We start from the raw sequence: 15,603 nt of genomic DNA, 5'->3' as shown, positions 1-15,603 counted from the left end.
TTCTACATGTCCCATGTACCACGTTGTTTGGAGTGTGTAAACAAAAGAGATCGAACAGCCTAGACCAGATCCCCTCTCTCATGAAATTATTTAGTATAGTACTGTAATAGCGTCTCGTTGCACGAGATCCATGTCCTTGTAACATAAAATAAACGGTAAAGATATATAGCACGCCCGGCGTGCTTCAACGTACAGTGAAGCACGCCGGCCGTGATTTTTTTTTTTTATTATTATTTTATTATTTTTTTTTAAAAAAAAAATTTTAGCCTGGCGTGCTTCACTGTTTATGCAAGCCGGCGTGCTCTGAATCATGGCCCAATAAAATAAAATATAGCGTTTAATGCCTCACATTATCATGTGATAGAGTTTATTAAGCTACTTGTAACATGTGTCAGTTTTAAATGCTAAATTCTTGGTGAAAAAAGCATAAAAAAATCTCAAAGAAGAGTAAACAAATCTCTCTCAAAGAAAGAATAAATAAATCTTTGAAATTGAATAATGAACAGTGAGTGCTCAACTCTACTTGTAGGAGTTTTTACAACACTTGCTATCTCCCTATGAGCACTTAAAAGAATGAGGCTTTAAAACCCCTTTTATCAACGGGACCAACCAAAGCAGGAATCATTCATATTCGTTACTACAAAAATTTTCACATTTAATGACTCTTTAATAATGACATTTTATGCCCAAAAAACGTCATTATTAAACTAGTAACTTTTTCAAAATGACTTCAATTGCATAGTCTAGAATCCGAACTAATGTCCATTGAATAGTGAAAATGTAGGGAAAACGCGACACTTTAGCCAAAAAGTCACCTTTTAGAAGGTAACGTGTGAACAGTGCAGGTCACCTTCTACATGTCACCTTTGAAAAGGTGACGTTTTCACTATTCACACGTCCATACCCTTTAAAAAATTATAAAAAAAATAATTTTTAACATATATATATATATAAAACAAAAAAATTAAATTAATTTTCTTTTTAAAAATAAAAATAAAACGAATTCAAACAAATTCATAACTACATTGTTTATTTTATCAACTATGAAATCTTTTAAAAAAGGTAGTTGTTGTAAACTCAAGTAAAAAGTTGTTGAAGCAGTTTTCCGAATGATGACGTGGGAAAAGGAACCAGCACAATATTTGATAACCGAATGTTTGAGCTGAGAATGAAACAAGAAAAAGGGATCAAAACTGCCAGCGTTGTCCGGCCGGTGTAAGCTCCGATGCCTAAGTTAGTTGAGTTTGTTCAAAAGGAAGATGAACTGGGAGATTATATATCAAGGAAAAGATAAGCAAATATTGAAATCTGAGGGTCAAAAGAAGTTACCGAAATAGTGAGAGGGGACCCCCCTTTTATAGGCATCGAATTGTTCCTGTTCATCTAGCACTGTGGACTTACCGAGGGTCCTCGTGTTGACCGTATACTAAAACAAGATATTTATCCCTGACATTCTAATATTTCTCCGAGTAATACTCGGTTCCTGCCTCAAGCTCGGTTGGCCGAGCTTGATAGCCGAGTGTCAATAATACAACCAAATAAAGCTGTCCTACCGAACATGAGTTCGTTTTGAACAGTAAAAATGACCGAGTATGGGGAGTGGGCCGGTAAATAGACTGGGCCCAAATAAACCGGGTTTTGACCCAACAAAAGTGAAAATCGGCTTAGCGCGAAAATCAATGATTTCTATATTTATTGTGACTGTGAACTCATACATCCACCAGTACGAACGTGGTTAACTCCACAATCGCATAGTTGTTGTTGCAGGTTGAGAGATTAGCGTTGGTCCGAGTGCACGCTTAAGAATCATCTACGAATGAATTGGTTTATATCTGTCTGAATGGACAGACATAAGTTAATATCATCTGATATTAACTTATGCAAGAAAATATAAATGTTCCAAGGACAGCAAAAGATTATGCATAAAAACTGATAACTCTTATACGAATGAATTGGTTTATATCTGTCTGAGACTCTGAATGGACATAAGTAGGATGGAGACCATTTCATTTAACACTCGCAGTCGCCGAAAAGAAACCAGTAAACAGTCGGTATCTAGAATGGTTGGCCTTCCTATGAACTTGCAGCTTAGCTGCAGCCTGCAATGAGATGTTCTTAGCTTTAGCCGCTATTAGTTATTGAAAACGTGCAATGCAAGGTTGGCAGCTAGCCAGTGTGCATGCACACAAATAATGATTTTTGTTTGGGGATAAAAATCCCACCGCACGTGGGTCCCACTTAATATTCATATATATATATATATATATATATACGTGCAAAAAAGTAAAAAATCCCCTTAAAAAAAAAGGGATATATCTCATATACATCCCTTAAATACGGATTTCAAATCAAATTTTTTTCTTTTTTATAAATCACAATATCACATGTGGCATGGGAAGAAGTTGGGTGATTTCAATCTCAAGAGCATTGCTCAAGAGTCCTTGTGGATCGGTGGTTATTTAGAAAGCAAATAATTATATGCATGGGAAGAAGTTGGGTGATTCAACAAGGTTTGTCTTGGTCTTGGGTTATTGTGAAGACAGAGAGTACAGCGTACCCATTTTCGCTAGTGAAGGACTCCTTTGCAATTGTTAGTATGTCTTGGTCTCTGAAAGCAACCTTTTACTGTTTGCAAGTACAGAAATCAGTTGGGAAGAAAAGTCCACCTGCTCGACCATTTGGTATGATTATTAAGGTCAACCCACAAGCGAAAAAGGCTAAGTTACATCCAGGAACTTCGGAAAAACCTTCAGATGTAGTGAAAATCCAGAAAAAGCTTCGAATTTTATTTTCTTTTTGTTATAATTTGAATATTCCGCCTTACTGAATTGAGCATTGGACGTTTGTATTTATAAAATATAATCTGTTGTACATTTGAGAACTACATTTGAAATATACAATTTATCTAAGAAGATGTTGAAGAGATGAGAGACCTAATCTACTGTAACAACCTTATCTATGATAATGAGACTTATCTAAGATAACAAGTTTATATTAGTTTAGACTTTGAGTTGATTATCAATCTTCTTGTGATTATCCTTTACACTTTTGTTGTGTGTTTGTGTTCAATTTCCTGGGTAGACATAGTATAGATGAATATACGAGAAGGAACTGTAGATTCAGGGTGACCAACTTTGGTCAGTGATACACATAGCAAACAGAAACGTGCATTTCTCTGTGTTTTTGTATGTTGTCTACCAAACAGGAACTTTTATTCATCCACCAGAAAATACATTTCAGTTATCTAATTTGTTGGGGATAAAATTTACCCTGGGTTTCACTATCTCTCAACAACTCTTAATTATCTCATACGATCCTACATTATCTCATAAGGTCCTACCTTATCTCAACTACTTCACATTATCTTCCAATTTCAAATGATTATTCAATAATCTGAAAGGAGAAGATCAAGGAAGCAGTTACACAGAAAAACCCTATAAAAGGGAACTAAAGACATCGGTAAGAGAGGGGATCTTTTTCGATATACAATGTTAGCTCCGACTACATTTTGATCCCATATACGACTGCTAACTTAAGCATCGGAGGGTCTACGGCGTAGACCCCTTTGACGCTCTTATTATTTTGGATCTTTTTCGATATACAATGTTAGCTCCAACTACATTTTGATCCCATATACGACTGCTAACTTAAGCATCGGAGGGTCTACGGCGTAGACCTCTTTGACGCTCTTATTATTTTGTAGGAGCTCAAAGATCGACGCTTGCTCTTATTATTTTGTAGGAGCCCACAGACGCCTCAAAGAACGTGAAGATCACACTAATCGGAAACTGTTGAGGAAAAAACGTGCATCAACAGTTTGACACCGTCTGTGAGAATAGACAACGTTCTTACAAAATCAAAATCCGTTATGGTGGTGATCATGCATTTGAGCGATACATCAGCCAGCCGAAATCAAATCGACACAGATCTATGATCACATATCTCAGATCCCCTATGTAGCGATCTGCGTCGTCAACATCAAATTCACTTGATGTACCTCGGAAAAAGTATAGAAACGAAGGAGAAGCGGCATCCCTGGGCTTTGAATGGCAGTCCTGCAATTTTTATTATCCTATTTTAAGGAAAGACATTCGCTGACACCTTTGCCCCCACTTTGGGGTCCAACCTCAACTTCTACGTTGGCTTATACCGTAAAAGCGAGGGGTAAATGCAACTTCTGGACCGGACTCTGTAGGGGGACAATCTCCACTGTAGCAATCATAAAGGAAGTAAAAAGAGAGCTTACAGTTCCCTAAGCCGGACGATAATAAAAGATAAGTTCACTTTTTACCTGGCTTTTCTCTTTGTTATAATAATATGTGGTGTATATATATATAACTTATCTTTTTACCTGGCTTTTCTCTTTGTTGCAATAATATGTGGTACCTTATCAAGATAGGCCCACGTGATGGCATGTCTAGCTTTAATATTTGCAAAAGTCATGCTATTGCGCATGGCTACTCCTGACCAACACTTTTGAGTTTGAGGAGAATTCTCCTTAACTGGTGTCCACTTTCACGCAAAGCTAGGCGGTTAGTAAGCCAACATTTACACGCGTGACCCCACAATTTGCAGGCTTTTTTCATGTTTTCCTTTCAGAAACTAATGCACCTCAATTTTACGGAGATAAGGGGGTGCATACCTGTTTTTCGTTTTCTACCGTTTCTGCAGGGAGAAAGAAATCGAAAAAACTGTGCAATGTAATGTCCAAGAAAGGTCCACCGACTTGCTGGTCACATCTCTGCGACCGACGATCTACATGTCACTCCACATGGGGGACGTGCAGGGTCGCCACAAGCAAAACCAGCAAGCCATGGATCCCGCCGAGGACTCCACAGTCTCAACTCAGGTTCGCCAGACTTCGACTCCGAGCCACCGAGCCCTGTCAAAGTGCCGAACAGTGGGTTACCGAGTCCTCAGCCTGGACCCATCTTCAGATCGCCGACCCATCCTCGGGTTCCCGATCATCTGCACAGTCTCGCCAGAGACCTCCCAGCAGCAAGCTCTTACAGCAAGGGTCGCATCTGCAACCAATTCCAGGCCGCAGGCCTCGCTCCCCAAGCTCGCTGGTCCACAAAAGCGGCATGCATAGCCTTCCTGAGAGCGGTAAGCTCTCCGACAAGCCCGGCAAGCCTCCGACGAGCTCCCTCCAGAGACCTCGCTCGCGGAGAACCAGCCTCAAGCACACAGAGCCGACGAAGTTCACATCGACGAACGGATCCGACCCATGCTCGGATGAAGCTCTCCTCAGAGCTGACCGACCCAAACTCGGGTTCACCGACTCAGTGCCGCCAACCCAGCTTCGGGTTCGTCGAACCTCAGCTTAGGTTCGCTAGACCGCGCCTTAGGTTGCTTGCAGTTAAGGCAAAAAGAAGAAATAGGGTACTTAACTCCCCATCTCTGGACGCACGTGAAAGAGAAAGGCATGCAGGGTCTACCTTTTGTTGCTTTTAGTAAATGAAGGATGCAAAAGATGTGATGTCTAGAACAAAAGCGGAGGAAATGCTCCATGGCCGAGCCTTACTCAGACATGCCATCGCCGAGCCTTACTCGGACCCTCCATTGCCGAGTCTGACTCGGACTCTCCACGACAGAAACGCTATGCCCAAGTGACATGGCACTTGTGGCATAAAACTTCGGGGGTACCTGCCACTCCATTGGATTATTTCAGAGCAAATTTTAGGCTTCAAAGTTGCCTCCAATAAACTTTTGAACAAGGCAACCTCACTAGCGACCCTACGTCGGGCTCCCATGCCGAGCTCTCCTCAGAGCCGTTGGCACCAACCCAGCCTCGGTCCCATCTAACAGAGCCTCGATTCCACCTGACCGATCCAATCTTAGCTACATGCAGGGCCATCAAATGTCTTTCCTTCAACCTCAGAAGAACTACGAGAAAAAATCCCGAGAGACAACTCTTAAGGGAAAAATTCCTAGGAAAAATCTTGAGTCAACTCCAAGGGAATAATTCCGAGGATGGGTCATCCTACAAAAATCCAAGGAGCAAATATGTGTTTGGGAGACTGAGGATGAAGTTCGAGACCGAGGGTCCGAGGATGAAGAGTCCAAGTCCAAGGGTCCGAGGATGAGAAATCCGAATCCAAAAATCCGAGGAGCAAAGATCCGAGGATCATTCAACATCCCGAGGCCCGAGCATCACTTCATCTCCCGAAGTCCGAGCATCACTCCGCTTCACTAGGGCCTCGCCTCGCCTTGCCAGACAAGTCCCTATGAACTTATTTTATTTAGATGTGAAATATGTACTAAAATCAAAGCACAATTTACAAATCTAAATACATATGCTTATGACTTTGATGAAAAGACAATAATCCAAGAATGTCTCTATTGAAAATATGCTTTAATGGGTGAAAACAAATGCATGCCTGATTAGAATAATACTAAATTTTGATCTTGGTGAAAGCCAATGACAATTCAAAAATCATTGGGGGTCTAATCTGTCCTTTTGTGAGAGGCATGCTCCTCTCATGAGAACAACATTGTCTTATTTTAGCTTTAATAGCATTCTACATCCTTATTTTTGATTTCCTAGGATTATGATTGCTTGAGCTTGATAACAGTCAATTATGTTTCATACACTGTAAAAAGGCATGCTATTACTCAATTTTAGTGCAACATGCTCTATGTTTCCTCTTTCAACTTTGTGCTTTGATCATAAATAACAAAGGAAAATGAGCACAATGTCGCTTAGAGTAGAAAAAGCACTTTGCACCACCATGGCAGAGGCCCGAGTCTCACTCCACCTCGTCATGGTCGACAGAACCTCAAGATTCACTGGACTTCAAGCTCGGACCTTGCAACAAGCTCTTCTGGGGTTACCAACCCCAGATTCTGAACGGTAGAGGAAAAGGATGGCATTATCACGCCAGCAATCGCCAGACCTTCGAGCTACTCGTGAAAATTGCCAAATTTTGGGGGGTATACCTCTCATCTTACGCGACCAGTGGTGTGTCACACAAAGCTGAGAAAGTCAACAACTTCAACCATCTATCCACATAGCAAGATGCTTTCATTGAAGCCCGACTTCAATGAGACAAGCGGACCCTCCACAAGGGGGTCTCTCAGTAAGACAAAGAAACTCCTGTATTCACAGAGCACCTAGCAACCCAAGAGTAGGTCTTACCCTACTATGGCATAAGACTACCCGAAAGCATACCCTTGTCATGATATGAATGTCATCATGGAAATGCAAGCTCATGGTTCGCCTAGAAGGAAATGTTGATTCAGCATGCCCGTCAGCAATAACTCGACGAAAGCCAAGCAGCAACATCTAAGGGCTAAAATCAATATCAGAGAGAAAGCATTGGCTAGAGCAACTCCTCTCCACTGAACTCATTTCACAATTTGAGTATCTCGCCACTGACACCACTTCTGCCACATAGAAATGGGAGGTACATATTCTATTTTTATATTACATGCATATTATAACCAAATACATGCAGGAAAAGCTCAATGTATGAGGAGTTTGTTCCAAATCATATGGCCAAGATCACTCCGCCTCATACGGCCGAGTTCACTTCCGCATCATAAGGCTGAGCATCCCTCCGCCTCATACAGCTGAGCATCCCTCCACCTCATACGGCTGAGCATCCATCCGCCTCATATGACCGAGCATTGCTCTGCCTCTACATAGCCAAGCGCATCGCTCCGCCTCACCATGGTCGAGCATCGCTTTGTCGCACCAAGGCCAGGCTTCATTGAGCTTCCCCGCTCCCTACTGAGTCCATGATCGCCTTGCCCTCGTTCACTATTGCCGGATCTTGCCGAAAGTTCAAGTGATCTCGAGATTTCCTAGGAATCCAAACAAAAGGATCCCGAGAGTCACATATCCAAGAATGAGGGGTATCTAGTTTGAAGATCATCTCTGAAATTTGAAGAAACGGCTTGGCGAGCGCAAAGTAGGCAATCATCCCAGCCAGGGTTGGATCGAGAAGCGCTTTGGCTCAAGTGCAATGATGAAAGCCTCAAGCTACACCTTGACATGCTGTAGGAGAAGCGGAACTAGTCCCAAGAAACCTTGGCAACATAACAGGAGAGAGCGGCTCGGCACTTCAATCAAAAAGGCTCCTCGGTGGAACATAGCCGAGAGACATTCCCCGAGAACAACTCGGTGAGGTACTCAAGGTGCTTTCCCAAGGACGTTTGAAGGAAACAGTCGAAGAGACTATAACTCACCTCTCAACTTACTTCTTGGACAGGTTTCCAAAGGTAGTTAGAGAAAGACAGTCAAAGAGATTATAACTCACCTCTCAACTTACTTCTCGGACAGGTTTCCGAAGGTAGTTAGAGGAAACAGTCGAAGAGACTATAACTCACTTCTCGGACAGGTTTCTGAAGGTAGTTAGAGGAAACAGTCGAAGAGACTATAACTTACCTCTCAACTCACTTCTCGGACAGGTTTCCGAAGATAGTTAGAGAGATACAGTCGAAGAGACTATAACTCACCTCTCAACTTACTTCTTGGACAGGTTTCCGAAAGTAGTTAGAGGAAACAGTCGAAGAGACTATAACTCACCTCTAAACTCACTTCTCGGACAGGTTTCCGAAGATAGTTAGAGAGAGACAGTCGAAGAGACTATAACTCATCTCTCAACTTACTTCTCGGACAGGTTTCCGAAGGTAGTTAGAGGAAACAGTCGAAGAGACTATAACTCACCTCTAAACTCACTTTTCGGACAAGTTTCCGAAGGTAGTTAGAGAAAACAGTCGAAGAGACTATAACTCATTCTCTTCAGCTAACCTCTCAGACAGGTTTCGAGGGGAAGTTAGAGGATCTTCTCAACTAAACCCTTTGGACATGAGACCCTCAGTGGAATGTTTGTGGGGGAATATCGTTTTGAACATAAAATCCTTCATCAAGAAATGTTCAACGGTCTGACGAAAGCAGAGAGCTCGGAACAAAAACTTCGACAGGAGGTCCTGAGACACTCTCTAGGGTCAAGCACTCGGCCAAAAGCACTTCGCCAAGCAATCACAGCCTCAAAAAGGCCAACTTCAGGAGCTATAGGGCTTCAGTCGCAAGTACATCTAAGATTTCCGATGCCCGACTAGCTGGACAAGTCAGCCATGAGAATCGGGGGTAACTGTTGGGGATAAAATCCACCATGGGTCCCACTATCTCTCAACAACCCTTAATTATCTCATAAGGTCCTACATTATCTCATAAGGTCCTACCTTATCTCAACTACCTCAGATTATCTCCCCATTATTTCAAATGATTCTTCAATCATCTGAAAGGAGAAGATCAAGGAAGCAGTTACACAGAAAAACCCTATAAAAGGGAACTAAAGACATCGGTAAGAGAGGGGATCTTTTTCGATATATAATGCTAGCTCCTGCTACATTTTGACCCCATATACGACTGCTAACTTAAGCATCAGAGGGTCTACGGGGCCTTCCCCGTAGACCCCTTTGACGCTCTTATTATTTTATTGGAGCCCAAAGATTGATAATCACAGACGCCTCGAAGAACGTGAAGATCACACCAATCAGAAACTGTTGAGGGAAAAACGTGCATCAACATAATTAACCATAAAACAACTTACATTGGAAAAGAGAAACAGTAACCCTTCAACAAATTTTTAGAAGGGAAGTGGTTCAACAAGCTCAAGCAGTTGAAGCACTTGAATGAACTGCCACAAGGGAGGCATAAAATTCGTCCTGGATATTAATCAAAGTCTCATGCCTTCCCTTCTCCACAATAACCCCATTCTTAACCACAGCAATCAGATCTGCATTCTTGATAGTGGATAATCGATGGGCCACCACAATTGTTGTTCTGTTCGATCACCATGACTTTTTCTAATGCATCTTGGACCACTTTCTCTGACTCAACATCCAGTGCACTAGTAGCTTCATCTAATAGCAATATCTTTGGACCTTTGATGATAGCATGTGCAATGGCTACGCGTTGCTTCTGCCCGCCGGACAATTGGAGTCCTTGTTCTCCTACTATTGTATCATACCTCTACATGTTGCATCAAGAATAAATAATTTGTCTAAGAGTGTTTGTAGACTTCAATCAACAATATGTCTAAATCAGATTATTTTTTTCAAAGAAAAATAATTTGCAGTGTTCTTACTTGTTTTAGTCCACTAATGAATGTGTGGGCATTGGCCAATTCTGCTGCAGCTATAATCTCTGCCTCATCTGCGATTCCACCCTTTCCATACGCAATGTTGGCACGGATTGTATCATTAAACAAAACTGGTTCTTGGCTTACAAGGCCCATTTGTTGCCTCAACCACTTCAATTGGAACTTTTGAATTTCGATTCCATCAAGTGTAATATGACCTGAATCAGGATCATAAAATCTTTCCAATAATGTTATCACTGTGGATTTCCCGCTCCCGCTTTCTCCAACCAAGGCAACTGTCTGACATTCACAAGAATGTAATTTTAATTTGAGAGCTGTCTTTGCCTTTGCCTGTTGCAGCAAATAATGAAATTCTAAACATGATTTACCTTGCCTGCATGAATAGCCAAGTTGCGATCTCTGAATATCTGAACATCTGGCCTAGATGGATACTTGAAGCTTATATGATGAATTAAGCTCAATATCTCCCTTGACATCATCCAATGATATCCCGGACTCACCACTTGGGTCTATCTTTGACTTCATGTCCATTATTGCAAAGATGGAAGCAGCAGCATTCTTGGCTTTCTGAGAATCATTGGAAAAGGAGCTATATTGAATAACTGCAGTAGCTGTCATGGTCAAAGCAAAGAAAACCTGCAAACCACACATACGATATCAAGAAAATCAAAAGAGAATTTGGTTGAATGAATCCCATAATTTGGAAAAAGAAACTATGGTTATTGGTGGCTTATTTACTCGGAAAACATCTGAGAATGTTGCTTTGCCTTCATTAACCAGATGAGCTCCTGCATAGAAAGTGATCGCGTAGACATTAAAGAGGAAGAAGTTAGCCATTCCATATCCTATTCCACTGATCATCAAGCCCTCCTTTATGCCTGCCTTCATAGGGCCTTCACATTTCTCTTCATAAAGTTGCATCACTTTCTCTTCTGCACCGAAAGAAGCAACGGTTCCTATACTCCCAACTGCATCATTTGCTATTTGGCTTGCTTCCTCGTACATTGCCTACAACCAAGTTCACTCTTTATGAATAATTCATAAAACATACTCAAACCTGAGAAAGTTTTCATTTTAATGCATCATGATGAAATTGTTTTGTTCGTTTTTTATTTTTTTTTCCCCCTAAAATATATACTATTTGGCATGCTGCAACAATAAAACTGTCATTAGTGGTAGTGCATACCTTTGCATCTGCACTGAATCCATTCATGGACCTTCGTTGAGCATATCCATTGATTCCAAGCAGAGGAACCAATGCAAGGACAATAAACGCCATCTGCCAACTAGCTTCAAAAGCGATGACTAAACCTGCAACCACTGATGCAATACTTTAAACAATTTGAGCAAGTGCATCACCAACTAGGGCGCGCACAGTGTCTGCATCTACCGAGAGCCTTGCACCAATGGCGCCGCTTTAGTTCTCAGGCTCATCGAACCACCCAACCTCCATGCGAAGCACCTTTTCAAAACACGTTGCTCTAATACGTTCAATTAACTTACACCCAGCCACAGAAAAAAAGTAGGATCTTATTGGAGTTGCCAGAAATGCTACCAAACCAAGGACTATAAACATTACAGCCCAAAACTTCGAATCCTTTCTTAGTTCGTGAGGTGGTTCGGAGAATGTTTTGATTGCACTGGAAATTAGCAAACCAAAAATTGGTAGTAGTACTCCAGTTATGATTGCAGCTACTGTTCCAATTAGAATGAGTGGAATCTCAGGCTTATTAAGGTAGGCAAGGCGATGAATTGCGACCTCCAGAGATTTTTGCAATGCTACTGAAGATTATCTGGTTCTGCCTCTGCAATATTAGTTGATCAAGTCCTGTGGGTTCACCAATTGTGTCTGAGAGTGAGTGGCGGCTGCTATTTTCTGATGATCCCCGACTAGTGGATTGTGGAATTGACGCTCTTCGAATTGACTGCCGAAGACTTGACTTTTCTTGATCATCTGCAGCATGTTGTGACTCCTTGTTTAATTCTTGCAGGCGTATAAGTTGAGAGAACGCTCCATCAGGATCCTTAAGTAATTCCGAGTGTGAGCCTGATCAATAACCAAATACATTAAGAAAGGAATAGCCCGATACACTATGAAATGAGTATCTCACGTTCTCCTAATATTCATTTACAGCCAACCTATAGTCTTATAATCTAGTGGCACTTTTTCTCCTTTCCAATGTGTGGAAATTACAGAAACAAGTTTGACGAAACGTAACAACCAATAGTAATATTCAGAAAATGACTAAATTTATTTACAATGATGTGCTTAACAAGACAACAGACCCATGCTACAAGAATCTACTCACAAGGTTGGATGCATACATGATATTGGCTCAACATGTTACTGATCAGTAATATAAAATAATACTTATCATCAATTACCTTTTTCAGCCATCTTTCCTCTGTGAATGATTGCGATCATATCAGCATTTCTCACCGTGCTTAAACGATGGGCAACAATGATAGTTGTTCGGTTAACCATAATCCTGTCTAATGCCTCTTGCACTATTTTCTCTGATTTTGCATCAAGTGCACTTGTAGCTTCATCTAGTAGTAATATTCGTGGATCCTTCAGGATTGCTCTTGCAATGGCAATTCTCTGCTTCTGTCCACCAAGGATCTGTGTTCCGTGCTCACCAACCATGGTATCTAGTCCCTACAATTGAATTAAAAAATCCCGAAATAAAAATAGCAATTTTTGGATCTTGAAGACGAACACAATGTTTGAAAGGGTGAAAATTAGAACCTGTGGCAATTTATCAATGAATTTAGCAGCATTTGCAATTTCAGTTGCAGCTTTTATCTCTTCAATAGTTGCACCATCTTTTCCATATGCAATGTTGTCCTTAATGCTGGAACCAAACAGCACAGGTTCCTGGCTAACAAGACCAATTTTCCCCCTAATCCACTTAAGCTGAAACTCTTTGAGGTTAATGTTATCTATTAGAACTTCACCAACTTGTGGGTCATAGAATCTCTCTATTAGGCTGATCACTGTTGACTTCCCACTTCCACTTTCTCCAACTACAGCTGCAGTCATGCCACTAGGGATATAAAGAGAAAATCCATTGAATATTTTCTCATCCGGTCTGGTTGGATAGCTGAAATAAACATCCTTCAATCCTATATCTCCACGAATGTCATCCAATACTTTCCCACTTTCATCAAAAGCATCTATGTCTGGCTTCCTCTCAATTGTCTCAAACATCTTATAGGCCACAGCTCGGCCAGTAGCAAATGCACTCAAGCAGGGAGATGCCTGGGCTAAGGACCTGAAGCATTCATATGAAACTGAAAGGTCAGAAGTAAATAAACAATTAAATAGGCCAAAACTGAAAGGTTCATATATTTTGAGTAAATTCAGCAACATAAGCAGAAAGAAGTTTTCGCTTATTGGGGAAATAAGAACCATAATGTTACAAGCAGATTTACATACTTCTACAAGCTAAAGGAAATAGAAAATGCAACTTACGTGGAAGCACTTACGACAGCGAAAATCACATTCATCACTTGACCCCCATCGTATTCTTTGTGTAGTATCAGATTTGCACCAAAATACACAGCCAACGAATAGGTGGAAAACACGATTAACATAACCGTGCCAATACCTACTCCGGCAGCTAAGCCTTCATGAACATCAGATTTGTAAGCATGTACAAGAAATTTGTTGTAACTTGTTATAGCTTGTTTCTCCCCTGTAAATGATGCAACCTACATTGGAAGCAATGACAAACGTCATACTTTTTCTAAAGAATAAAGAGCGAAATCAGATTAACTGTTTTAAGAGAGAAACCAAGAAGTCTTTCTTCAAAAGTATTTTGTTTTGACAAATGGACTTACAGTTTTGATTGAGCCAATTGTTTGTTCAACTACATTTGCTGCCTTCGCATAAGCACTTTGTCCACGGGATGCCATCTCCGATATAATCAAGGCCAACATGGCACCAACTATCACAAGAAGAGGAATTGTAGAACACAAGACAATGGTAAGAAGCCACCCCTTGATAAATGCTATTATAAAGTCCCCAATGAAGGTTGATATCAGCTGTAGAAATTTCCCAACCTGCAGTACTAGCACATTTAGTTGGTAGACCAAGATGAAATAAAAATTTTGTGCAATCTTTTCTTGGTTTTGATAATTTTTGCAGCTCTTCTGTACCTTCTCACCCACGGCATCCTGTATGAGAACAGTGTCACCAGACATTCTCCCAACAACCTCTCCGGTCTTAGTTTCCTTATCAAAGAAAGCAACATCTTGTCTCATTATAGTTTTCAGATACAAACTCCTGATTCCTGCAGCCTGTCTCGCCCCTGTGACCATCCAGCATGTCACCTCTGACAAACAACAGAGCTGAGATTCTTAATCTTCAAGGGTTTATACATAAAAGGCTTTTTCTATGCCTTAAAAATCTGTAATCATTTGAAGTATATAATGTACTTACGGAGGCATGCTGCGCAACCATTTCCCAGTGCCAAGTAGACAAATTTTAGAGCGACCTACAATTTCACCAGGTCGCTAGGTAATAACATCATCATATGAAACATATTCATAGACATACTGTTAAATGGGTGCATCATATTTTCTAACCTTGTTCATTAGTTTTTACCTTGGAAATTGAATGAACGATGCCATTAGTGTTATTCTGGTTACTGCCGAAAGTATTGATCAATTGCCCAAATAGTATTGTCATAAGGGGCAGGCCTAACCCACTCCCAATGGCTCCAATTGTGCCAACAATCATCAATGCAGTATCAGTGGAATCTGCAAATGAGAAAAGCTTGAGAAATGGAACTGTCTTGGTTTTCTCAACTCCTTTGTTTTTTTGACAGTTTTGTTGGTCCCCATTCATGGCAGAGCTATTCTCTGCTTCTCCATTGCCTTTTGAAGTGATGGCCTATTTTCTACCTGCATTGCCTTCCAGGCCGCCTTCCACCTCCATATTACCAAGTCCAAGAACCTAAATTGCACCTCAAGAACACAATTAATTGCTGAAATCAGCAACTGATACATCAAGACAGAAAAGTTGGACCAGTGGCTTGTTGTCAATATATTAGAGTATCAAAATGAGAATTCATGAAAAGATCTACATGCATGGATATGATGAATTCTAAAGCTACTAGCAGTCTAGAAATAAGTAACAATATGAGAATTAGCCCATGAGCCCTATGCTCTGTGTATTTAGTTGAAAGATTGTAGAATTAAAGTTTATACAAAACATTTCTGTTTCTATTACTCAAATTGTTGGGAGATAAAGCGGTTATGGAGTTTTTATCAAGAGTACATTAATATACATAGTTGAACACAACTCTAACCCAAAAGCCCAAGCTAATGAGCTAAGGTCCAACTGATAAATCAAGACAGAAAAGTTGGACCAGTGGCTTGTTGTCAATATATTAGAGTATCAAAATGAGAATTCATGAAAAGATCTACATGCATGGATATGATGAATTCTAAAGCTACTAGCAGTCTAGAAATAAGTAACAATATG

General features: G+C 40.8%; 1 pseudogene; it reads right to left on the bottom strand.

Moving 5' to 3' along the window:
* Positions 1 to 9,621: 9,621 nt before the first annotated feature.
* Positions 9,622 to 15,054, bottom strand: LOC132171054 (ABC transporter B family member 21-like; annotated as a pseudogene).
* Positions 15,055 to 15,603: the final 549 nt, after the last annotated feature.

This window comes from Corylus avellana, chromosome ca2 (genome assembly GCF_901000735.1).
Source record: "Corylus avellana chromosome ca2, CavTom2PMs-1.0".
Classification (NCBI taxonomy): Eukaryota; Viridiplantae; Streptophyta; class Magnoliopsida; order Fagales; family Betulaceae; genus Corylus; species Corylus avellana.
The sequence above is the reverse complement of the archived record's forward strand: the minus strand, read 5'-3'. Positions and strand labels throughout refer to the sequence as shown.